This window comes from Bos mutus, chromosome 27 (genome assembly GCF_027580195.1).
Source record: "Bos mutus isolate GX-2022 chromosome 27, NWIPB_WYAK_1.1, whole genome shotgun sequence".
Classification (NCBI taxonomy): Eukaryota; Metazoa; Chordata; class Mammalia; order Artiodactyla; family Bovidae; genus Bos; species Bos mutus.
In genome coordinates, this window is record NC_091643.1 from 19,734,171 (window position 1) to 19,758,889 (window position 24,719).

The window sequence follows — 24,719 nt, forward strand, 5'->3', positions numbered from 1 at the left end:
CTTCTCCAAATGGAATTACTATCTTTATAAGATAGGATATCAGAGAATCTGTTCTTTCTCTTTCCACCATGTGAGGACACAGCAAGAAGGCAGCCGTCCACAAGTCCAAAATAGAGCCCTCGAGAACCCAGCCATGCTGACACCCTGATCTTGGACTTCTCAGCCCCAGAACTTGGGAAATAAATGTCTGTTTCGGTTTCTGGTACTTGGTACCCCCAGTCTATGTTATTTTGTTATAAGCAGCCCACGCTGACCAAGACAGGGGAAACCTCTAAATAAAACAGAAGTGGGTCCGATGACCTTTGGAATGTTCTCTAAACCCTAGCAAAACAACAGCTGCCTTGTTCTGATCCAATCTAATCTTTCAGAATTTATGTTCCTAATTCTTCTACTTGGCCTCAGTACAGACAAAGGAAGTAGCATGACCTTTGCCAGATCAGCTCCCACTGCCTTGCCAAGGCTCGGGCCTGACGCAAAAGCCTGAAAGCCTATATTCCTTCAGGCAGCTATCCTATTACATACCTAGGTGTGTGGGATCCAGAGACCAGGTAGGTGAAAAGTGAGGCTGACTGGGAAGGTGGGCTTCTGAGGGTCTAGGGGGTGGGGGTGGGGTAAGTTCTCTTCTTGGGAGTCACCTGGATCCCAGAGATTGGCTCTAATGTCTTTCCTAGAATCAAAACACACAGACCATTCAATGCTCCCCAGAATACGCTATACCATGGCTACAGGAAGGTACTTTTCAGGCTTGATACAAGCTCGTGTCAGAGCGAAGCGAGAAGGATATGCTCACTTCTGGGGGCCAAACTGAACTCCAGCATCAGCCATAAAGTCTCTCCAAGAACGGGCACAGAATTAAGCAAGGTAGACCCTCATGAGCCCACTTGAAAGAGCTTGTGACCTGAAAAGGCTGCGGGTTGTGATCGGGTATAAAGTAACCCAGGCCAGAAGCAGGCAATAAACACACAATCTGCTTGGATCCAGAGCTGATTTTGAACAACTCACATCAAAGTAACCGTTCTGTGTCTGCTGCGTCTGCTCCTTGTGGCTTTGGTGAGCCCTCTGGGCCACTCAAGGCACCTGAGACCTCAAGTGCTTGGAGCAAAACTCCAGAGTTTTAGTTGGTGAGGAAATAAATAGAGCAAATTATCTCTTCTGAAGGCCCAGTCTTCTGCAATAACAGGAATTCACTTAGTAAGATGAGCACTTAATAAATGAGCACAAAATGGAACACTTTTCTTTTCTTTTTTGGTTGAGCTGAGCCTTCCTTATTGCATGGGCTTTTCTCTAGTTGCGGCGAGTGGGGGCTACTCTCTAATCGTGGTATGTGGGCTTCTCATTGCGGTAGCTTCTCTTGTTGCCGAGCATGGGCTCTAGGGTGAGCAGGCTTCAGTCATTGGGGTTTGTGGGCCCTGGAGCACAATAGTTGTGACACACGGGCTTAGTTGCACCATGGCATGTGGAGTCTTCCTGGTCTAAGGATCGAACTCATGACTCCTGCATTGGCAGGCAGATTCTGTACCACCCAGCCACCCAGGAATCCCAGGGAACACTTTTCTACATCCTTCACTGTGAAAGTGAAAGTGTTAGTCACTCAGTTCAGTTCAGTCGCTCAGTCGTGTCCGACTCTTTGCCACCCCATGAGCTGCGGCACACCAGGCCTCCCTGTCCAACACCAATTCCCCGAACCCACCCAAACTCATGTCCATTGAGTCAGTGATGCCATCCAACCATCTCATCCTCTGTCGTCCCCTTCTCCTCCTGCCCCCAATCCCTCCCAACATCAGGGTCTTTTCAAATGAGTCAGCTCTTTGCATCAGGTGGCCAAAGTATTGGAGTTTCAGCTTTAACATCAGACCTTCCAATGAACACCCAGGACTGATCTCCTTTAGGATGGACTGATTGGACCTCCTTGCAGTCCAAGGAACTCTCAAGAGTCTTTTTCAACACCACAGTTCAAAAGCATCAATTCTTCGGTGCTCAGCTTTCTTTATAGTCCAACTCTCACATCCATACATGACTACTGGAAAAACCATAGCCTTGACTAGATAGGCCTTTGTCGGCAAAGTAATGTCTCTGCTTTTGAATATGCTGTCTAGGTTGGTCATAACTTTCCTTCCAAGGAGTAAGTGTCTTGTAATTTCATGGCTGCAATCACCATCTGCAGTGATTTTGGAGCCCAAAATAAAGTCTGTCACTGTTTCCACTATTTCCCCATCTATTTCCCATGAAGTGATGGGACCAGATTTCATGATCTTAGTTTTCTAAATGTTGAGCGTTAAGCCAACTTTTTCCACTCTCCTGTTTCACTTTCATCAAGAGGCTTTTTAGTTCCTCTTCACTTTCTGCCATAAGGGTGGTGTCATCTGCATATCTGAGGTTACTGATATTTCTCCCGGCAATCTTGATTCCAGCTTGTGCTTCCTCCAGCCCAGAGTTCCTCATGATGTACTCTACATAGAAGTTAAATAAGCAGGGTGACAATATACAGCCTTGATGTACTCCTTTTCCTATTTGGAACCAGTCTGTTGTTCCATGTCCAGTTCTAACTCTTACTTCCTGACCTGCATATAGGTTTTTCAAGAGGCAGGTCAGGTGGTCTGGTATTCCCATCTCTTTCAGAATTTTCCACAGTTTCTTGTGATCCACACAGTCAAAGGCTTTGGCATAGTCAATAAGGCAGAAATAGATGTTTTTCTGGAACTCTCTTGGTTTTTCGATGATCCAACAGATGTTGGCCATTTGATCTCTGGAAGTTCAAATGGTTGGCCATTTGATCTCTGGAACACCTGGAAGTTCATGGTTCACGTATTGCTGAAGCCTGGCTTGGAGAATTTTGAGCATTACTTTATTAGCGTGTGAGATGAGTGCAATTGTGTGGTAGTTTGAGCATTCTTTGGCATTGCCTTTCTTTGGGATTGGAATGAAAACTGACCTTTTCCAGTCCTGTGGCCGCTGCTGAGTTTTCCAAATTTGCAGGCATATTGAGTGCAGCACTCTCACAGCATCATCTTTCAGGATTTGAAATAGCTCAACTGGAATTCCATCACCTCCACTAGCTAGTTAGTCACTCAGTCATGCCCAGCTCTTTGCAACCCCATGGACTGCAGCCCACCAGCCTCCTCTGTCCATGTTATTTTCCAGACAAGGATACTGGAGTGGGTTGCCATTTCTTTCTTCAGGGGGATCTTCTCGACCCAGGTATTGAACCTGGGTCTCCTGCACTGCAGGCAGTTTCTTTACTGATTGAGCAACAAGGGAATCCTTCATAATTGTATAAGAACGATCATGTGTCAACACCACACAGGTGCTTCAGAGATCTGGAAAAAGCCATGGTTTTTACCTGTAGTTTTCTGAGATAAGCATATATGGCTCTCCCATTTGGAGAAGCAATGGTCCCCACTCATGAAAACCAGCCTGACTCCCTCCTGTTAAGAAGGAGCCGATGGACGTCTGCCCCAGCCGCCTTCCCTGGTTCTGAGTTTTGTGGTGGTCATACTCTTTGCAGGGGAGGGAAACAGAATTGAGGATTGAATATTTTCTCTTCCCCTCTGGTAACTACTCAAGAGGAGTTAGAGGGTCTGTTATATTTGGGAAGGGATTTGAGAAAAGCAGGATGACAATGTGAAGGAAAGGCAATCCATCACACAGGGAAGATGCAGACATTGTTCTGAGACACAAGGGAAACCAATACCCAGATAAAGGGAAAGGAGGCAAAATACCAGCAAGTAGCAGTGAATCTCATGGGCTGGGAATCAGAAAGAAAAGGATTGGTTTTTCCTGTATGAGACATGACAGGAGGGGTCTGGCTCCCTTCTTTATTTAATATCAAATATTTTCACACTATAATGCCCTAGAATATACATTAACACATAAATACAGAAATATTTAATTTACAAGTGATACAATAAAGATACAGAGTCCAAAAATTACTTGCTCAACGTAACCCAGTAGAGATGTAATCCCAGAGCTAGTACAGGACTCTCTAAATATCCAAGACAGTGGGACAGAAATTCGAGTCATCTGCTTGGATCAGGTGAGTTCACCTGGATGTTGGTGTCCACTCACATGAGCAAACACCAATCAGATTTGCCAGATCAAATACAAGACACCTTGATACATTTGGATTTCGGATAAATAACCAATAATTTCTAGTATAAGTATCTTCCCGATATTATATGTGTCAAGTATGAGACAAAATTATATTAAAAATGCATTAATTGCCTGAAATTCAAGTTTACTGGGGCATCTTGTATTTTTATCTGCTAAAGTTTACCACCCTAACATCCAGGGCCTCTTCTTCCCTGTCCAGTGTGTTCTTCCTGCTAGAAATGTTATCCCTTGTCCTTGCCCTTATTTAAATCATGCCCATCCCATAAGGCTGAGGTCACACCTTGTCTACTCTGAAGTCTTCTCCTGACTAGTCCCACCCAAGCCATTTGTCTCCCTCCTGTGAATACCTATAATGTATTCAGATGGGAGCCTGGGAGCCAGCCTGGGGTATGCCGCTGTCCCATTCGCAAACATTTTCATAAGCTTTCACTGCCTCTCTGCATCAAGGTTTCAAGTTGTTTTGAGCAAATCATGCCTCACTCCCACTTTGCATCCTCTGTTACATCTAGCATGTGCTCAGTCGCTTCAGTGGTGTCCGACTCTTTGCAACCCCATGGACTGTAGCCCGCCAGGCTCCTCTGCCCATGGGGATTCTCCAGGTGAGAATACTGGAGTGGGTTGCCATTGCCTTCTCCAACATCTGCCATAGGACTAGGCTAAATAGTCAATAACTGATGGAAAATCATTTGCTTTTATTTTTTTTTTAATATAAATTTACTTATTTTAATTGGAGGTTAATTACTTTACAATATTGTATTGGTTTTGCCATACATCAACATGAATCCGCCACGGGTATACACGTGCTCCCCATCCTGAACCCCCTCCCACCTCCCTCCCCATACCTGGTGCACTGGGACGACCCAGAGGAATCATTTGCTTTTAGAGCACAGAGAGAAGCTGACCAAGAGAGACTGTGATATCTTTTTCTCTCTCATTTCTTTCAGGTCTAAAAAACGGCAAAAGGATGGAGAAGGAAGGTCTAGAATGCCCAAAAGATGATTTGCCCGTAAACTGAAGACAACACTTGTGCATAAGATAAGAAGGCACAAGCAAATTATGAATTAGGACAATTATAAGAGCAGTAGATTTGCATCTATGGAAATGTGCCTCCCCATATAAAGTCTCTGAAAACACTGTTCCACACCCTAAGACCTGGCAAGATCTTAGCCATTACCTGGATCAGACTATCATCATATAGGAAAAGAAACTTAGAACAGGAGAGGAAAGTCACTAATCCTTGGTCATGTAGCGGGTTAGTGACAGTCTCCTGGTCCCTGGGCCAAGGCTCCTGCAGTTTGTGGAGCTGAATCTCCAGTTTCAGGGAGAAAGCCTCCTGCCAGGGAACAGGTTTTCAGCTCCACTAATCTTTTAAAATATTATTTGCTGTATTTCTCTATCTGTATGAGGCATTTTCTTTTAGTGGAAAATCAAGAAGATACAGAAACTCAGAAAAAAGAAAGTTTAAGTTACCCACCACCCAGAAAAAAAATTATGAATATTTGATACGTTTGTTATTGATGCTTTTTCCTATACATACTAAACTATTAAGTCTGTGGCAGGAACTGAATTAATCTCATTCAACTCTACACCTTCAGCCCTTAGCACAGTGTCTGATACATAAAATGCACTTGATCCATGCTTACTGAATAAATGACAACATAAATACACATGTTTATATACCTGTGCATATAATTATGTTTATGTAATTAAAAAATTGAAGCCATACCATTATACACTTGGGTTTTTTTTTTCACTTAATATCATAATGTAAATATTTTCCCATGTCTGTAAATATCCTCCTAGAATAATGTTTTTAATAGTATGTTTAAACCATAATTTATTGACCTATCTCCAAACAACGCACATTTACATCATTTTCAAACTATTTTGAATTATAAATAGTACTATGATAAATATCTCTTGGACATGAATCTCTGAGAATCAGTCCGTGGGAAAATGGAATCTACCTTCACTAATGAAAGAAATTCAGGCAGGAAAGTGATAGTCAACAGTCTGGGGTCATCTTATCAGCTCTGTGCAGGTCATTTGACTCAGCTTCCTTCACAAATCACAAGCCTCAGGTCAGAGCTGCCAGTCTCTGACGGCAAGCATCAGATGATCAATTTAAATTTTATCTCAGTCACATCTTACATGCAAAAGTCATCCCATGTGGGTAAGATAAAAGTTATCAATCAAAGGGCATTTTAGAATTGATTTTATCAGTCCCATGCTTAGCCAAAGAGACTAACATATAAATAAAGTGCCCTGCTTTCCCCAAACAAGTTCAAAATACAATTCCACTGGGAAAGTGACTTTAAATTCAAGAAAAATAGAACAGATGGCCCACATCCAAACCTAAGCAACAAATCTCTTTTTAATGAAATCTGTGCACATAGTTCCCAGCATGACCCACACTGGGTTGAACTTTTTTTTTTTTTTTTTAACAATAGTATATTACATCCACTGACATTCAACAACCTATGAGTTCAAGCTGCCTTGTTATTTACCCTTTTGTCTGAGGCAAAGCCCATCCTTCTTCAATGGCTAGAACTTCCTGTGGTGGTGGCAGTGGTTTGGTTGCTAAGTCGTGTCCAACTCTTGCAATCCCAATGGACTGAAGCCTGTCAGGCTCCTCTGTCCATGGGATTCTCCAGGTGAGAATACTGGAGTGGGTTGCCATTTCCTTCTCCAGAGGATCTTCCTGACCCAGGAATAGAACCCAGGTCTCCTGCATTGTAGGCAGATTCTTTACCGACTGAGCTATGAAGGTAGTCCGAGAAGTTCCTGTGCGAAGATGCATAAGAGATCTTGATGGTACCATTTTATGTTCTTCTCTGAACACCAAGGTAGGAGAAAGTGCTTTTCTTCCAGGGAAGAAGCAGGGAAAGGACGTTCCTTTCTCATCAATGTCACTTGATCTTTTCACCCAAGTCCACGCTCAGCTTAGTTCCTTGTCTGGTGAAAGAACCTCAGATTCCAGGACTGGGCTGCTGGGCAAAGCAGAAACTGTTAGCAAACTTTGTAATGTGAAATGTGATTTCACACCAATGAATCTGGATGTGATTTCAGACCACACTTGTTTTAGGACTGCTCACACCCGCTATAGTATACGTTGCGAGCCAACTCATGGCAAGTCATGTAATGCCTCTCCCATATAACCTTCTAGGAGGAATGCAGCTAATGCAGAGGACTGTGGTCATTTCCGATACCCACCTTATACACTGCTGAAGATTCAGAAGAGGGTAGACTTGTTCAGCAAGAGCCTCGGTTTCTCCAATTGAAAAATAAAGAGATTGGACAAGGATAGCAAACATTTTCAATCTTAAGAGCTAATTCTAACTGAATAATGGCAACTTCTTGGAGTGCTAACTGAGGACTATAATCACCCAGAGCATAGGAAAAAATAAATAAAGTTTTTAAATTGCAGAGAGATGGCGCCAGAAAGAAAATCTAGCACGCCCAAACCCCAAGCCTGTGGTCCCTGAGAGTAGGCATTTTTCTGATTCATCCTGTAATCCCAGTGGCTGACAGTGCCTGGCACACAATGGACACTGAGTCAGAATTGAATGAGTAAACAAATACTAAAAGTCTGACCACAGAACTTATTTTAGGTTGCTATAACTGGGTGTAAACAAAAGAAAACCCTCTGCAAATAGATGAACATGTTGCCAACTCTTCAGAGTGATAAAAATGAATCTTAAAATGAAAGGTATCTCACCAGGGATCACTGGGGAATCAGAGGATGGGAAGAACAGTGGAGATGTTCTTTTTTAAAAATTTTTATTTTGGGCTACACTGGGTCTTCCTTGAGAGCTTTCTCTAGTTGCGGCGAGTGGGGATCCTCTCTAGTTGTGGTGCGTGGGCTTCTCATTGCAGTGGCTTCTCTTATTGCAGGGCATAGGCTTTAACAGCACTTGGACTCCAGCAGCTGTGGCACGTGGGCTCAGTAGTTGGGGTTCCTCTAGAGCACAGGCTCTATTTGAGCTACTTTTAGTTGATTATTTCATCTCATTTTATCAAAAACATTCTATACCATGTATACAAGTTCCATGGCTGCAGAAGGCCTATGACAGGCATGATTCCAGGAACCAACTCACCTTTTGGGGCAGCTACATAGGTCTTTGGGCTTACCAGGTGGCTCAGTGAGTAAAGAATCCACCTACAATGCAGAAGATGCAAGAGACATGGGTTCGATCCTTGGGTCAGGAAGATCCCCTGGAGGAGGGTATGGCAACCCACTCCAGTATTCTTGCCTAGAGAATCCTTTGGACAGAGGAGCATGATGGGCTACAGTCCATGGGGTCGCAAGAGTTGGACACAACTGAAGTGACTGAGCACACAGCAGCACACACATAGGTCTTTAATTCTAGAGGTGGAAGTTTCTCCCAAGAAGCCTAGGGAACAACTGATACAACCCAAGACTGACTGGAGCAGTCCATTTCACGTTGTGAATGACAAAACCAGGTTGAGGGAGGAAACAGTTTTAGAAAGAAATCATTCATAGAAAATGAAGAAGAAATTGAAATCTGCATGCTTCCCTGCTTCCTGCTCCCCAGAAGACTTTTTGAAGCAATTTTTTTTAAATCAAACATCGCCAGAGGAAAACAGATGACCTCTACTCTATTTATAACTTATGGGTGGTAATCCTGCTAGCAACAGCACTTACATTCCTATTTTCTTTCCTACTTACTATTTTTCTATGTGACTATTGTAACACATTACGTTATCAGCAATTTTCTTTGGCAAAATGAAAACAGTTCAGTGGAGAATGAAACGGAATTAGAAAAAAGTATGGTCAGCCTACAAAGGTGAATAATAGGAAGAGAGAGAGAGAAGGGAGGAAGGAAAGAAAGACAGTGTCAGGAAGAAGCAAAGAATGGAATAAGAAATAAAAGAATGGAAGGAAAGAAAGAAGAGTAAGGAAAAAAAGGGGAAAAGACTCTCCTATTACACATTTAAATACTGGAATGAAGCAAGTGATGCAAAAATAGATGGTGTGTTCTGACTAGTATTTGTGGTGCTTCTCATCACTAAAAAGACCAAAACAATCCATTAGTGGGAGGCAATGTGAGATATTGGAAAAAGTGCAGACTTTGAAGAAAGAAGACATACATCTGAATCCCAGGTATGCCTGTTGCTATTAATAATTGCAAAACTTAGACCAGCGATCATAGATTAGCAAACTACAGTCTGCAGACCAGCCACCTGTTCTTGTAAATAATGGTTTTATTGGAACACATTAGCAGCCACTGATTTACATAGGCTATATAGCTTTGAGCCGAAATGGCAGAGCAGAGTAGCTGTGACAGACACCATATGAACTGCAAGCCTAAAATATTTGCTGTTTTGCCCTTTAAGTAAGGGTTTGCCTTAGACAATTACCTAAGCTCTTTTGTGCTCAGTAGGTTGGAGAAGGAAATGGCAACCCACTCCAGTGTTCTTGCCTAGAGAATCCCAGGGATGGGGGAGGCTGGTGGGCTGCCATCTATGGGGTCGCACAGAGTCAGACACGACTGAAGCAACTTAGCGGCAGCAGCAGCAGGTTGGACTTAAATGAAGATACGAGTTTCAGAAGAATCAGTCAATTGAAGAGAATTTTGCAGAAGTTTTCCAATCTGAAGAACAGAGGGAAAAAAGATTGAAGGAAAACAATTTCAGAGACTTGCAGGAAAATATCGAGCAAACCAACATAAATGTAATGAGAGTTTCCAAAAAAAAAAAAAAGCCAGAAAGAATAGTTAAGAAATAATGGGGCTTCCCAGTAGCTCAGTGGTAAAGAATTCACCTACCAGTGCAGGAGACATGGATTCAGTCCTTGATCTGGGAAAAATCCCACATGCCACTAAGGCTGTGTGCTACAACCATGAACCTGTGCTCTGGAGCCCCAAAAAAGAGAAGCCCAAAAGGAGTTCTCTTCCACAACAAGAGAAGCCACTGCAATGAGACAGCCCTGTACCGCAACTAGAGAAAAGCCTGGGCAACAACAAAGACCCAGCACAGCCAAAAGTAAACAAATGAGAATTTTAAAAAACAATGGTTGAAATTTTACCAAATTTGATTTTTTAAAATGAATCTATAGATCCAAAGAGCTTAATGTATCCCAAGTAGGTTGAACATGAAGAGATCCACACCCACATATATCACTAAACCAAAGAAAAAACCAAAGAAAACAAGAAAATCATAACAGAAACAAGAATAAAATGATTCACCATATACGAAGGGAACAACAATGCAATTAATGGCTGATGTCTCACCACAAACCAGGGAAGCCAAAAGGAGTGGGGCAACATACAAAAAGAGCTGGAACAAAAAACTGCCAATCAAGAATTTTATACACAGCAATTAGAAAAATGAAGGCAAAACAAAAATGTTTCTCAAAACACAAAAAAATGAAAGAATGTTTTGCTAGCTGTCCTTCCAATTAACAAAGTGACACAAAGCAGTAACATGAATCCACAAGAAGATAGGAAGAACCCCAGAAATAGTAAATATGTGGGTAAACATAAATATGAAGAATGTTAAAATAGGTTTTAAGTTTTATATTTAAAAAATAAGATTGCATACAGTGATAACTATAACACTCTATTGATGAATTTATTATAAACATACAACATGGGACAATAATAGCATAATGTGCAGAAGGGAGATACTATATGAAGTTACTCTATTTTACCAAAATTATGTCAAAAATAGCCTGAAGTAGTTTGTACTGAGTTAAGATGTATGAGCAATCACTGGGAAAATAATCCTTTAAAAATGTCTGCAAAATTGACTGAAGAACCAAAATGGTGCACTAAAAAAATGTTTAACATGAAACAAGACAATAAAAGAAGTACAAAAGATTAACTATGAAGTGAGTTCACGTATGTAAAGCACCTAAACAGTGCTGGCAGATGGGGCATGCTACAGAAGTGTCATCGTCATCATCTCTGTTACGGCTGCTGCCATTCAGCTCCGGGAGAATAAAGAGCTAAACACTCTGGGCTGGAAGAAACACAAGCTGGAATCAAGACTGCCGGGAGAAATGTCAATCACCTCAGATATGCAGATGACACCACCCTTATGGCAGAAAGTGAAGAGGAACTAAAAAGCCCCTTGATGAAACTGAAAGAGGAGAGTGAAACAGTTGGTTTAAAGCTCAACATTCAGAAAACGAAGATCATGGCATCCGGTCCCATCACTTCATGGGAAATAGATGGGGAAACAGTGGAAACAGTGTCAGACTTTATTTTTTTGGGCTCCAGAATCACTGCAGATGGTGACTGCAGCCATGAAATTAAAAGACGCTTATTCCTTGGAAGGAAAGTTATGACCAACCTAGATAGCATGTTAAAAAGCAGAGACGTGACTTTGCCAACAAAGGTCCGTCTAGTCAAGGCTATGGTTTTTCCTGTGGTCATGTATGGATGTGAGAGTTGGACTGTGAAGAAGGCTGAGCACCGAAGAATTGATGCTTTTGAACTGTGGTGTTGGAGAAGACTCCTCAGAGTCCCTTGGACTGCAAGCAGGTCCAACCAGTCCATCCTAAAGGAGAGCAGTCCTGGGTATTCTTTGGAAGGACTGATGCTAAAGCTGAAACTCCAATACTTTGGCCACCTGATGTGAAGAGTCGACTCATTGGAAAAGACCCAGAAGCTGGGAGGGATTGGGGGCAGGGGGAGAAGGGGACAACAGAGGATGAGATGGCTGGATGGCATCACCGACTCGATGGACATGAGTTTTCGTAGATTCTGGGAGTTGGTGATGGACAGGGAGGCCTGGCGTGCTGCAATTCATGGGGTCGCAAAAAGTCGGACACAACTGAGCGACTGAACTGAGAAGGCTTTACTGATAGCTCAGCAGGTAAAAATGCAGGAGACACAGAATATGAGAGTTTGATTCTGGGTCAGGAAGATCCCCTGGAGGAGGGCATGGCAACCCACTCCAGTGTTCTTGCCTGGGAAATCCCATGGACAGAGGAGCCTGGCAGGCTACAGTCCATGGGGTCACAAACAGTTGGACAACACTGAGTAACTAATACACGCAGGAGGCTCTAAGGGCGGTAAATCACCAGCTGTGGAAAGCTGGAAGGGACTAGCAAGCGTAAAGAAAATAGTGTTGCTATAAAAACAACTCTCTGACAACCTCAGAATTCTTACGAAAATGTAGTAATTGCTGGGAGATAGGAGAAAATGACAATGGCAGGGCAGCTGACCTAGAATAAACCTCAAGGTCACGGACCAGGAAGATGCCTTGAAGTTTTAGCCCAGAGGAAAGACTCACTTAAAGGTGCCAGACTCAGAAAGGGTTTTTCTAAAGTTGCTTGAGTGAAAAGAACCAACTGAAGCTTGAGGCTGCTGATGTCAAGTTAAGGAATAGCAAGAAAAGAAGTCCAAACATTTCTTGTTTGTTTCTGTCTTCCAAAGAAAGGTAAACTTACAAGTTTGACTTTCCACTAAAAACTTTTCCCGTCAGTTCACTGAATCTTAAAACCCAGGAAGAAACTAATATCTCCCACTGAACAGATGGAAAAACTGAGCTGACAAAAGGAGTTCTTGCCTGGGGACACACAGCAGTTAAGTGGTAAGTCAAGATTTAAGAGCTATCTTTCTATTCTGGGGGGCCTTCCCTGATAGCTCAGTTGGTAAAGAATCTGCCTGCAATGCAGGAGACTCTGGTTCAATTCCTGGGTTGGGAAGATCCGCCAGAGAAGGGATAGGCTACCCACTCCAATATTTTTGGGCTTCCCTTGTGGTTCAGCTGGTAAAGAATCCTCCTGCAAAGTGGGAGACCTGGGTTCAATTCCTGGGTTGGGAAGATCCCCTGCAGAAGGGAAAGGCTACCCACTCCAGTATTCTGGCCTGGAGAATTCCACTGACTGAATAGTCCATGGGATCTCAAAGAGTTGGACACGACCGAGTGACTTTCACTTTCTCTTCTGGACAAAGCTACTGTCCCGGTCAAATGGAAGATCTTTTGTCTGAAACTGGAAAATATCTAGAGAGAACAAAGTGAATGAATGAGCTATAAGGGGGGGACTGGGTTGCCCTGCCTGAGTCCAGCCCCTGACACCAGCGAGGTCTACTGCAAGTCCAGAGAGAACCAATGGATTAGATTCCTGTGGCTGCTGTAACCAAGTGCCACCAACAGGGTGGCTTTAAACAACAACATTTTATTCTCTCATCCCAGTCCAGTATGCCCTCGTCTCAACTAATGACACTTTCCAAGACCTTATTTCCAAGTATTGTCACATTCTTAAGTTCTGGGTGGGCGTAAATTTGGGGGCACATCATTCAATCCAGTACAGGTGTCAACTGCAGGCAAATACAAAAGGAGTCACACTGACCGTATGAGAAAGCCAGAGGGAGGGAGCAGAGTGAGGAAAGATCAAGGCTGGGGCCAGGGGAGGGTGAAGACGCTCCAGCCACAAGGAGGAAAAATGGAACAAGAGGAGAGAGGGTCATGGAAGCCAAAGAAGTGTGGGGTTTCCAAAGAGAGGAGGTGACGAATGTTGCAGAAAATCCAAGCAATTACCCAAGCATGCGCCACTGGATTTGGCAATGAAAACTCATGAATGACCTTCATTGCCTGGTTTCAGTGAAGCAATGGGAGCGGAGGCCTGATTGCAACAGTTAAGACGGGGGTGAGGGGTGGGAGCAAGACTGCTCCATGGTATGCCTCCGTGATGGATGGCTAAGGTTGGTAATAGCTAGAAGGGGTGCCACATCAGGGGAGACTTTATGTTTATTTACTTTTCTTTTCTGTCTTCCTGGCTGCACCACAAGTCTTGCAGGATCTTAGCTCCCCACCCAGGGATCGAACTTGTGCCTCCTGCAGTGGAAACACAGAGTCTTAACCACTGGACTGCCAGGGAAGTTCTATTTACTGTTTTGAAGGTGAGATACATTTAACCACATCGTAGTAGGCTGGCATCAATCAGTACAGATTTTACCGTTTTCATATCTAGATGAAGGGGAAATTGATGACACAGGAAACCTGAGTTGCTCACCGGGGCTAAGAATTAGAGCAATTTAAGAAATAAGCCTTCAGTGAAAAAGAGGGGCAGGAACTCCCTTGAGATGAAAATTAAGAAGAAAGGTTGGGTCCAGTTTAAAGAGTGAGAGTTGTTGCAGGAGTTTAACTTGATGACTAGAGTCACGATAATATCAGTGATGGTAGTGTTACTAACGCTCACTGCAATGAAGGGTCAGATCTAGTGCTGAAGCAAGCACGGGGGAAGCCAGCCAAGCTCCCCTGCAGCCCTGTAGAAGGCCCTGCTGGGGCTGGGGATCACGAGCTTGCCATCACAGCCACCTATATATTCTCCAGTTGTGCTGCTGCTGGAAGGAATGGTTCTACAGCCCAGCGTTTGCACCCAAACCCACCACACAAGTACAGGCTGGTTCATGTATGATTTTAGCACCAGCATGTGCGAAATGGATTCCTGAGTCCATTAATGGAGTGTTTTAACTGAGCATCTGCCAATCTAAGCGCGTGGTCTGGTCGCCATGGCCGAGGGACTTCCCAGCTGGTCCGGTGGCTGGGACTCCACGCTCCCAGTGCAGGGGGCCCACGTTCCATATCTGGTCAGGGAACTGGATCTCATGTGCTGCAACTAGGACCCGGCATAGCCAAATACATAAATAAACATTAAAAAAAGGAAAAAGATGGTGCTGAAAGGTCATGGTTCATTACATTCCCTCTGCTTCAAAACACACACACACACACACACACACACACACACACATAATGACAGGTTATCTGAAGAGAAAACCAGTAAAACACAACTGGTGTCAGAAATAAACTAAACATCTCCAAGGACCAGAAACCAAAGTGATAGGTGAACAGGAGCCTTGAGCCTGCTGACTTCCGTGGTCTGAATCAAGCATTAGTGGCTAAGGGGTCGGTTGCCTCAAATAACAAGGATTAAATGTGTTTCTGCTGGGGCAGTGGCAAGTGGGCCAGGCTCACTGCTAGATACAACCCATATGAGGTAACTGAATAATAATGACAGCTGCTCATTGCCTGGGGCTGTGGCTTTATGGAGAATGGTGGCACTAAGGCATGGAAAGGATTAAGACTCAGCTCCAAGACCAGGAACTGAATGAACTGCCCACTGCCTGGGACCACTGGACCCGAGACAAAGTCCCAGGGCTGGAGGGAGCTCTCTCCCAAAAAACTGCAGATGCAGGCGTGGTCCCGAGTGGATGCATCTCAAACTTGCTGAACAGAGATGAATGGGGGGCGTTCGGGAGAAGTTGGCTTGCTTGAACAACAGTAAGGGGCCAGAGTAGGGGCAACTGAGAAAATTTGGGGACAGAGGTAGAAAATGAGATTGGAGAGCAGCTAGGGGTCAGTCATATCCTGTGAGACCCAGTAGACAGTGGCATTTAAATATGGCGTAGATGGTGCACGTGGAGCTGAACTGCAGAAAAATCGGACTGTGCCATTCATTTCCCTGTTTTGCTCTCAGATCTGTATATTCTCCATCTTTCTCTGCTCTGGTCTCCAGTCACAGGAAAAGATATTTCTCAAACTCTCTTGCTGACTTCAGGTCATTTCAGAAATGGGAGGCACGGGCCAAAAAACAGGAGGGCAGAGGAGAGGGAGAAGCCAGAGTATTTCTGCGCTTCACTCTCTGCTCCTGGGAGCATCTCCTTCAACAATTACTTCTCCTCTAGCACCCTCTTGACAACCCCTATTTCCATCCTCCCAGCTCCTACCAGGGAGGCAGTGACAGCTTCTTCTGATGGTCCTGGCTTCTGGGTCCAGCAGCCCATGGGTGGTAGCAGAGATTGCTGCGATGGTTCTTGCCCTGAGCTGCCTCCTTAGCCCATGTTTGACTTCGGTTCTCCCACCACCTGTATACTCAGTCCCCCTTCTAAGATTCCCTCTGTTGAAAATCATTAACAATGACTCTATTTCCTGACTGGCCCTTGGCTGATAAGGTGACACAGTGGGGAAACCAGCAAGCGGGAATTAGAATGAATTAGAACATTCTTTGCAGTGGGAGTGTAAACTGGCAAAACTCTATGGAGGATAATTGGGCAACATCTGTATATCTATCGGAGTTACAAAAGCCTATACCCTTTGTCCCAGAAGTTCCACTTCTAGAAATTTCTCTCATAGATATATTTGTCCATGTTTAAATAATGTTTGCACAAGATCATTGCAACATTGTTTGTAAAAGTAAAAGATTGGAAACTACCTAAAAGTCCACTGATGAGAGATCGGTTAATAGATTAGGGTACATTCATAAAGCAAAATAATATGTAGTCATTCATAAAATGAGGAAGTTCTTCATGTACAATTAAGAACAAATCCCTAAAAGATGAAAGGGCAAGATAAGGGACAGTGCATATACTGCTACCATAAAAGAAATAATTTATAAATCATATTTACTTATACTCCCAATGGTTATCTCCAGCAAGAAACTAATGATGTTCACCGCCTGCTAAAGAGAGAGACTGGGAAGATGGGGAAAGAAGCTGAGAGGGAAATTTTTCAGTTACTTTTTAGTATATTTATTTTTAAAATAAATTTTTACTCTAGTCGAGTTGCTTTACAATGTTAGTTTCTGGTGTACATCAAATTGAAACAGCTATGTGTATACATACATCCTCTCTTTTTAAGATTCCTTTTCCATTTAGATCACCACAGAGTACTGAATAGAGTTCCCTATGCTACACAGTATGTTCTCATTGGTTATCTATTTAATATATAGAAGTGTATAGATAGCAATACTAAATCTCCCAATTCATCCCACCTCCTCTTCCCTCTGTGGTAACAATAAGTTTGTTTTCTATATCTGTGACTCTATTTCTGCTTTGCAAATAAGATCATGTGTACCATTTTTCTAAACTCCACATTCAAGCTATATTATATCTTTATTATGTTTAGAATTTGATACTATATGTGGGATTAAGTATTTCAAAGATTAAATAAAATTTAATTTTTAAATGCAGTTCTATACTTATAAGAGATAACTCTAAACTCTACACATTCATGGGGGTAGAGAAAGAAAGTTGGAAATAAATGGATGGAAAAGATATATTATGAAAAAGTAAATAAAGAGCAAAGGAATGCTGGGGAATAAATCATAATCAGACAAAAATTAAAAAGTAAGAGAAAAGCATTCATCAGTTCAGTTCAGTTCAGTTCAGTCGCTCAGCCGTGTCCAACTCTTTGCGACCCCATGAATCGCAGCACACCAGGCCTCCCTGTCCATCACCAACTCCCAGAGTTCACCCAAACTCATGTGCATTGAGTCAGTGATACCATCCAGCCATCTCATCCTCTGTTGTCCCCTTTTCCTCCTGCCCCTAATCCCTCCCAGCATCAGGAGGGAGTCAACTCTTAGCATGAGGTGGCCAAAGTATTGGAGTTTCAGCCTCAGCATCAGTCCTTCCAATGAACACCCAGGACTGGTCTCCTTTAGAACGGACTGGTTGGATTTCCTTGCAGTCCAAGGGACTCGCAAGAGTCTTCTCCAGCACCATAGTTCAAAAGCATCAATTCTTCAATGCTCATCACAGTCCAACTCTCACATCTATACATGACCACTGGAAAAACCATAGCCTTGACTAGATGGACCTTTGTTGACAAAGTAATAACTCTGCTTTTCAATATGCTATCTAGGATGGTCAAAGCATTCATAGGGACAAAGAATGATATTATATAAAATTTAATAGAAAAAAACCTACCAACCATGCACATGTACATAGTTAACCACATAGTCTCAAATAAAGTGAAAACTAAAATAATCACAGAGTAGAAGCTGATTGTGCCAATGAAAAATTAATAAGAATATAGAAGATTAGAATAATAAAATTATGCTAATACAGAGAAGGCAATGGCACCCCACTCCAGTACTCTTGCCTGGAAAATCCCATGGACCGAGGAGCCTGGTAGGCTGCAGTCCATGGGGTCGCTAAGAGTCGGACACGACTGAGCGACTTCACTTTGACTTTTCACTTTCATGCATTGGAGAAGGAAATGGCAACCCACTCCAGTGTTCTTGCCTGGAGAATCCCAGGGACGGCGGAGCCTGGTGGGCTGCCGTCTATGGGGTCACACAGAGTCAGACATGACTGAAGTGACTTAGCAGCAGCAGCAGCAGCAATCATATAATAAGATCAAGTCTGATCTAACAGATATACATAGAATCTTTCATTAATGAATGGGGACGCCATGCTCTTTACAAGCACAGATGGAACCTATACAAAAATCAACCATGACCACAAGACAGAAGAAATCTCAACACATTTCAAAGATCCTTGTCATACATACAACCCATCTTCTAAGACCACATGTTGATTAGAAATCAGTAGTAAGAAGATCATTTTACAATATTTTTGGAAATTTAAAAATACTGTCCTAAGTAGCTTGTCAACATGTAGAAATCACAGTGGAAAGGACAAAATCTTTGGAATCCAATAACAGTGGAAGTATTATCAAAATCTGTGGGATGAATATTGAGTGGGAAATTGATAGCTTTGAATGCATTTATCCAAAAACAAGGAGGATTGAAAGTGAGTGAATAGACCGTTCCCCTCTCAAGGCTAATACATTTACAGAAAATGGAAGGATTCTGAGTTAGGGTGTTTGAACACATGCATCTAATTCCTGTTCCTCCAGAGACTCCACTAAATGTACAGTAAAGAGATGATTTAAAAGGACAGACAAGCGCAGCTTGGGGAGGACAGAAGAGGAGGCAACAGTAGTAAAACATGGAAGCTGGAGCACAGATGGATGAGTGATGACTGACTCAACAGACTTGCCACAGCCAAATCCTCAGATGGCGGTGGGCAGAGCTGTGAGCCAACCTGGCTTTCAGAGCAGCAACTTCACAGGCTCACATCCTGGCAGCACTGAGTAACTCTGAGATTGGGAAGAAAGGAGGTATGAAGGAGGACTTGGTGAAAGCTGTTTGTGAAACAGATGACCCTTAGAAGCCTCCTGTACACCGAATTGCATTATAACCACCTGGAAGACGACCAGAAACTCTTCTGGACTGGGCACTGCCAAGACACAACGGGAAGTAAGGGTGTCTGCCGTGATCTGAATATTTGCGTCCTCCAGAAACTCGTATGTTGAAACCTAACCCCCAAGGCAATGGTATTAGAATGTGGGGATTTGGGGAGGTGAAGGGGCCATGAGGGTGGAACCCTCATAAGTGGGATCTGTTCAGTTGCTAAGTCATGTCCAACTCTTTGCGATTCTTTGCTAAGTTGTGTCCGACTCATGGACTGCAGTACGCCAGGCTTCCCTGTCCTTTACCAACTCCCAGAGCTTGCTCAAACTCATGTCCATTGAGTCAGTGATGCCATCCAACCATCTTATTCTCTGTCACCCCCTTCTCCTTCTGCCCCCAATCTTTCCCAGCAGGGACTTTTCCAATGAGTCGGCTTTGCGTATCAGGTGGCTAAAGTATTCGAGCTTCAGCTTCAGCATCAGTCCTTTCCACGTCCGGTTCTAATGAATGGGATTAGTGCCCTTAAAGGGGACCCCAGAGAGCCCCACCCACCCCTCCCACCATACGAGGACATGGAGAGAAGATGAACTTCAGTGGGGAAGTGGTCTCTCACCAGACACTAAATCTTTTGGCACCTTGATCTTGGACTTCCTAGACTTCAGAACTGTGAGAAAAAAGTGTTTATAAGCCACCCAGCTTATGGTATTTTTGTCAGAGCAGCACAAATGGATCAACATAGTATTCTGCCCAAAAGACGGAGACCGTCTAATGTAACTTAATGCTGATTACTGAGATCCCAGCCTTCTTCCCCTACTTGGTTAAAACAGAAACTTGTAAAACTTATCTTCAGGGACTCTGATAGCCCAAGAGGAAAATTCTAAACACACTGATGTCAGGGGTTTCTCCAACAGTCCACCTGGATCACTTTACAGTGAAGATACATCTTGGCCAGCCTCAACCCTCTCTCAGTACATCCAAACAGCTTTTAAATCTCCTACTTTTAAACATGTGCAGATTGCCGAGGACCACTTTCTCCGAAAGGGAAAAATATAAATTCTCAAGAAATCTGAAGCCATGGTGTGACTTCAAGACTCTATTCTGGCAGGGGAACTTCTGCTTTCTTTGCACAGCTTGCTTTGGACTTGCTACCCAGTTTGGGGAAACCTACTTTCAAAACGTGCTAAATCGGGATACATATATAGGTTGCAGAACTGTAATGAAACAGAGTGACGCATCTCTGAGAGAACTGAAGTGAAAGTTGCTCAGTCGTGTCCGACTCTTTGTGACCCCATGAACTATACAGTCCATGAAATTCTCCAGGCCAGAGTACTGGAGTGCGTAGCCTTTCCCTTCTCCAGGGGGTCTTCCCAAGCCAGGTATCGAACCAGGTCTCCCGCATGGATGGCAGATACTTTACCACTGAGCCACAAGGAAAAAGAGGGACGGAAAACTGAGGTGTGTGTGTGTACCACGGAGAACTGGGCTCCACGTGTACCCCACGTGAATCCCTCCTCTACACTGGACTATGACGCTCTGAGTCCTGGGGAAGCCCACCCCCTACAGACTGCATCACCAGGGCACCGGCACCCTCTGGCTCACTTTGCTGCTGCTGCTGCTAAGTCGCTTCAGTCGTGTCCAACTCTGTGCGACCCCATAGACGGCAGCCCACCAGGCTCCCCCGTCCCTGGGATTCTCCAGGCAAGAACACTGGAGTGGGTTGCCATTTCCTTCTCCAATGCACGAAAGTGAAGAGTGAAAGTGAAGTCGCTCAGTCGTGTCTGGCTTGCTTTGGGTTTGACCAATAGGAAGTAACAGCAAAAGAATGGAAGACAGAAAAGAGAAGTCAATACTTTTATTCGCCCACCCCCTCTCACTTTGTCATTCTTCTTTCAGGGGCTACATCTGTTCGCTGAAGTAATTCTTATAGCTGGCCCCTTTTCCTCAGCCCCAGGTCTCACCCAGGCTCCACCAACACTGTTCCCTACCTTTACCTACACAGGCGGAATTGGACCAGTAGGAGAAAACAGTGTTCTGCAAAAAATATTCTGGGTCAACTGGTGATCTTTATGAAAAATACAATGAAATTAAAATCCCTACATCACACCACCCACAAAAATCAATTCCCAGTCAATTAGAAACCTACATTAAGGTTGGAGGGCCTGTAAAACTTAATGAAGAAAATATAGAATAATCTATTTATGACCTCTTGTGAGCAGTGGGAAGATTTCCTTAAAAAGACACACACACAAAAAGAGGACGAACCATTAAAGTACATTTTATTACATTAAAATATAAATCCTTTTGTTCACCAAAAGACATACATAATTAAAAGACAAAGCACAGTCTGGGAAAAGATATTGCACTACTTAAAACTAACAAAGGATTCTGTCCAAAGTTTATAATGAATAAAAGATAAATATATGCATGGAAGAAAAGAGGCAACATATAGAAAGAAGCAAACCACAGAAGAAAACTGAAAACAAGCGTATGGAAAACACACTCAACGGCACTGATAATTAGGGAAATGCAAATTAAGACAACAGTGAGAAAGGCTCAGATTGGTGGAAAATGTTAATATAAAAGAAAAGAGCTGTCACACCTTGAAAAGACAGGGAGGAATCTTAAAGTCCCAAGCATATTACTAAATGAAAGATGCTAATTTGCATACCGTGGATTCCAACAATGTGATATTCTAGAAAAGGCAAAACTGAAGAGACAATAGAAAGATCAGTAGTTGCTAGAGGTTGAAGTCAGGGAGGAAAGAGTAGTCAGAGCACAGAGGATTTGGGGGGCAGTGAGAACACTCCATGGGCTTCCCTGGTGGCTCAGAGGTTAAAGCGTCTGCCTGCAATGCGGGAGACCTGGGTTCGATCCCTGGGTCGGGAAGATCCCCTGGAGAAGGAAATGGCAACCCACTCCAGTATTCTTGCCTGGAGAATCCCATGGATGGAGGAGCTTGGTGGGCTACAGTCCACGGGGTTGCAAAGAGTCAGACATGACTGAGTGACTTTGATATTGTAATGATGGATGTACATTATTATAATTTTGTTCAGACCCACAGACTGTACAATACCAAGAGTGATCCCTAAGGTAAACTATGGACTTGGGGTAATTATGATGAGTTAATGTAGGTTCATCTTTGGTAAAAAAAAATTTACCACTCTCATGAGTGCTGTTGATAATGGGGGAAGCTATGCATGTGTGAAGGTAGAAGATATGTGGCAATCTCTGGAACTTCCTCTCCTCCAATTTGTTGTAAACTTACAACTGCTCTAAAAAAATTAGTCTTAGAAAATATTAATGGGATAACACCAAGGGTGGGTGGAAACGTGGAGAAATGAATCTTCACACATACTTATTGGGGCATGATTGTCAGTATTAGTAGACCCAGCAGTTCTTAGAGGTACACTTGCTAGAAAAAAATCTTTTGTTCACACACTAGGAAACAGGTACTAGATATGCAATGCAGTGTTTTGTAAAAGGCAAGAAAAAAAAAGGAAACAGCATAAATAGCAATCAAATGGAGAGTACATAAATGTTATATTCATAAAACAGAATACTATTCAGTGATATAGCAAATTAAAAAAAATCAAACAACATGGGGAAATTTCCACCCCAAAAGTGTTATATATAAAAACAAGTTATAAAAAGATCATACTGAATGACACCATGCATGTAAAAGTTTAAAAACATTCAAAACGGTGCTCTATATTTTTGAGAATACATACACATTTATTAGTGTCAATGAAATATGCAAGAAATTGAAACATTCTGAATTTGGGATTATGGTTACCTCTGAGAAGGGAGGGTGTGAGAAAGGAATGAATCAAGGGAGAAGGGGTGTATATGAAATGGGGCGGCGGGAGGGGTGGTTCCCAGGACATATCAAGTGTAGCTCTAAGATTTTACAGCAAAAAATAAAAAAGCTTTCCAGAGGGTCTGGGACCGGGTACCTAAGTGTTTATTATACTGTTCTTTGTATTTTTCTGTATGTTTGTTTCGTAATGAAAATGTTTAAACCTACTATGAACTTAGGCAAGGCAAGCCGCCCAGTCGTGTCTGACTCTTTGCAACCCCATAGACTGTAGCCTACCAGGCTTCTCCGTCCATGGGATTCTCCAGGCAAGAGTGCTGGAGTGGGTTACCATTTCCTTCTCTGGGGGCTCTTCCCGACCCAGGGATCCAACCCGGGTCTCCTGCATTGGAGGCAGACGCTTTAACCTCTGAGCCACCAGGGAAGAGTATTAATAGAAATAAGGCACCAAAATGGTAAAATAAGGTCCGTCCACTCTAATCTGTATGCGGCAGATTCCATCTGCAACACTGCATGTGTACTTAGTCCACAGATGAACAGGCGGCTGACTAGTAAGTGGAGACCGGGACCTGTCAGCCCACACAAACTGGCCAGAAAAGAAACAGGAGGGTACCTGGGAGGTGTAGGCTGGAGTCAAAGCGTTTCTGAAGTTTTACAAGCAGGGGCAAGGCCAGCAGCTCATGGAGTGTCACCGTGGAAAATGGCAGCCCACCAGTGAGCACTGTGTGCCCCACAAAGGGTGTCAGTCCAGACAAGGTTCTCAGCCTCCCCTTCACTGCAGAGCAGTTCTGGTGATACGGCTGCATCATGAAAAGAACCACTGCCCTCTCTCTGCCCAGAAGATGCACAGAGCCAAGTCTTCCAGGACTTGCCAGAAAGATACACATCCCCTTGCTGCCTGCTGAGTCCTGAATGGGATCCCCTGGTGCAGCTGACCTTGAACTGATTTCTGGGGACCTGGAAGCCCAGTAGTTGATGCGGGGTTACATGTGATCTTTCAGAGCACTGGAGTCTTGGTAGTGGTCTGAGCCCTTGAGTTCTGCATCTAAGGGCTTAGATTCAGTGATCTATGTACATGGACTGGAACTAACCAATAACACAGGCAAAGGGTTGTTTATGACACTAAGTATGATTTTCTCTCTAACATGAACAGTCAACCACATTCTCCCAATCATTTCTGATCCACTAAACATTGCAAATTAGACTCCACAGAATAAGCTAATTCCCAATCAAACAGAAGAACCAGGGGGCCCCAAATCTGGTCTCGCCCAGATGGTTGTGTAGGCACGTACTCACAGGCCAACTCACCCATGGAAAGACAACAGAACAAAACACATAAAAATAAACAAGTGACTGGATCCTGTGTCATGTGCTCTTTTGCTATTATTGTCATCATCCATTTTTGAAACAACTCAAGAGGCATGATTTGGATGCCTCACTATCTGATGGAAAGCATTCAGGGGTTTAAATTTTTGCTCTCTGACTTGGGTCCTCTTATACTGATGCTAGTTGGTTGTGTCAGAAATGCCCAGAAAGCCTGGAAGCACAACTGCAACCTTCCACGTAAGCAGATACTACCCTCTGCCAAGTGAGAGCACTACCTCGACATTACAGACCAATTTATTCTACTTGAATATGATGTCTCATTAATCTCGTCCATCTGTTGTTTATGTGTATGAACAATTCTAATGGGAAATGGGAAAGGCTGACCCAGGATTTCCTACTTGGGCCTCTGAGTTATCAGGTTGAATTTGTAAGGAGTTACTATGCCTACAGATGGGACACAGATATCTAAGAACTGTCTCTCCTCCCATCACAAAGACATTTCTGAGAATTTCCTCA

At 43.4% G+C, this 24,719-nt stretch overlaps 1 long non-coding RNA gene across 2 annotated transcripts in view; it reads right to left on the bottom strand.

Moving 5' to 3' along the window:
• Nucleotides 1-6,622: 6,622 nt before the first annotated feature.
• LOC138985931 (uncharacterized) overlaps nucleotides 6,623-24,719 on the bottom strand; it is a 111,684-nt gene continuing 93,587 nt past the window's right edge. For both annotated transcript variants that reach the window (XR_011462858.1, XR_011462859.1), the window contains exon 4: nucleotides 6,623-7,097. This is a non-coding gene — a long non-coding RNA (uncharacterized lncRNA). The remainder of the gene's footprint in view (nucleotides 7,098-24,719) is intronic.